This window comes from Enhydra lutris, unplaced genomic scaffold (genome assembly GCF_002288905.1).
Source record: "Enhydra lutris kenyoni isolate GAN:26980312 unplaced genomic scaffold, ASM228890v2 scaffoldscaffold23, whole genome shotgun sequence".
In the NCBI taxonomy this organism is placed as follows: domain Eukaryota; kingdom Metazoa; phylum Chordata; class Mammalia; order Carnivora; family Mustelidae; genus Enhydra; species Enhydra lutris.
Window position 1 is genome coordinate 26,854,383 of NW_019154107.1, and position 2,344 is coordinate 26,856,726.

At 53.4% G+C, this 2,344-nt stretch overlaps 1 protein-coding gene across 1 annotated transcript in view; it reads right to left on the reverse strand.

Moving 5' to 3' along the window:
- The window catches only part of LOC111150571 (zinc finger protein 674-like), an 886,492-nt gene that overhangs the window by 91,500 nt on the left and 792,648 nt on the right, over window positions 1-2,344 (reverse strand). The gene's annotated exons all lie outside the window — the stretch shown is intronic.

Here is a 2,344-nt window from a genome sequence, read left to right on the forward strand (position 1 = left end):
GCGCGTGCGGGGTGGGTTGGGCGGGGCGAGTGGTGGGGGGCGGGGGGGACATCCTTGTGCCCAGCTAGGGCCAGTTATTCGGGGAGCCACGTGGCTAGCCCAGGCTTCTTCAATTCGTGATTTCCCGGGTCCCAAGGGCAGCGGGAGGGCAATCCCCACGGTGGAAGCATTTTTCAAGCCCCTGTTTGTGTCACGTTTACTGCTGTCCCACTGGCCCATGCAAGTCACAAGGATGTCCCAGAGTTAGTGTGGGTAGGCAAACCAAAGGGTGGGGAGAGAGGAGGGGAAAACTTTGAGGTTATTTGAAAAACCGACCACACCCTCCACGGCTGGAGTTTTGGCTTTTGGAAAGAAACACCGGCAACCTTTTGCATTCTGCTCAGCCACATCCCCTCCCTTCAGGTGCACAGAGAGCCATCTACTTGCTTTAAAAGAGGACAGGAGGGAAAAGTAAAAACACGGGGAAGGAAAAAGTCATAGCTTTAATACTGGAAAATAATATCCCGGCCCAAAGGAGAAGATGGGTACAGAGGTAAGTGGATATATGGCTCTGACAGTGGAAAGTGAGAAATTGCCTAACAGTTTCATTTTCTCTATGAAGTAGGAGGTAAGTTCATCTGTTGAAAACAGGGAGGCGGGTGCAGAGAGGGTTGTCAGAGGTCTGGGGAGAGCAGAGCGGGTTTGAAATTGTCATAATGGAACCCCAGACCGGGAATTGGCAGGAAAAGTATAGGATTTCAGGGGCCATTTGAGGTGGATGATGATAACTTTATCTGTCCTGCGGGGAAACTTCCTGCAACAGTGTTTGCAGGCACGGAGAAACCCCAAAGCAGGGTTTAACAGGGGGATGTTGCCAAACGACTACTGAGAAGACAGAAAGTCAGGGAGTTTAGGTTATTGGCCGAACTGTTATTAAAATAACGATCTGGGGTCCTTTAGCCAAATATGAAAAATTAAGAACAAAGTGGAGGAAGTGGTCAATGAGGTTGGAGAATAGAGAGGATTTGAACAAATGGCTGAAAGGCCAGGGAATTGTGGACAGAAGGCAGGAGGCTGCAGTGAGTGCTTTCAGGGGTGGGGTAGTTTCTGTGATGAAAAAGACCAGAGATCTTTGGGGTGATGTTCTCACTTTTCCCATTTGAACACCTTCCCCTGGTGGAGATGAGTAGATTTGCTTTCTAGCTTTCGATAACCTTACAACACCTTCTTCCAAGGGGCTGTTCATTATCCTGCTGAAACAGCAACAATTAACCTTTTTCGTTCTCTTTTGTATTTCAGGAACTTTACGCTTAATCTACCTCTATGACTTCCTGTCACTTTTTCATCCATCCTCCAGGACAGATCCCTACTTATGGGTACTTTTCTTTAAACATTGGTCCTGAGAAAGTCCACCCTCCTACCACTCTAGTTCTATAAATGTCTCTCTGCTCACGTGTCAGAACAGGCTAGGTTATGCGGTGGTGACAAATGACACCCCCCTCCAAATCTCACAACAAGAGGTATGGAGGTGCTAAAAATTATCTGAATTTTACAAAGGAGTGAAGGGATCTTCACGGTGTCTAGAAACGTGCATAGCCCTCGGCGGGCAAAAACCCTGAAGAACACAACACTTAAAAGTTCGCAAAAGCTGCGTCTTAACGACTAATGGCCCTGCGTGAACGCGTTAGCTCTTCCCATCCCTCCGGTCCACCGCGAAGTGTGCGATTGCGTTATCTTTGTTTTAGCGGAGTTCTCCCATCCAGAGCTCAGTAACACCCACCCCGGGGCTGATGGGGGCGCTGGATGTGGATAGAGGCCAGGAGCCCCGCTCTCAATAGTATGGAGGCGAGTCGGCCAACGACAGAGATGACCGGGCAAGGGACATAAAAACCGGAGAGGCGGTGGAGTTCTCCGGGTGGGGTCCTTGTCCAGTCACTGGGTACATTCCGTCCACACGAGCCCCTCCCTTGCCTGAAGTCAATTCGGGAAGACTTGACTTCACGACGGAGGGGTTGGGGAAAGGTGGGGTCTGGCTCGGTGCGCCCCAGCCATCGTCCCCACCCCGCGGGAACCCCGCCCAGATCTGGCAGAGCTGTGGGCGATCCCGGGCGGGTGAAGAGGCGGGGAGAAGCTGCGAGGCTGAACGCGGGGCGGGCGGCGGCCGGACCAGCCAATAGGCGGCTTTCCAGCGGCTGAGCCGAGAGAGGGCAGGGGCGCCGCCACCGGTACCACCGCCTCCTAAGTTCCCCCTTCTGGATGCGCGGCCCGGGTAAGTTGGTCGCTCCGGTCCGCGCCCCCCAACCACCCCCCCCCCGGCGCAGAGGGGCCCGAAGAGGCCGGAGGAGCGGGCAAGGGACGGGATTTC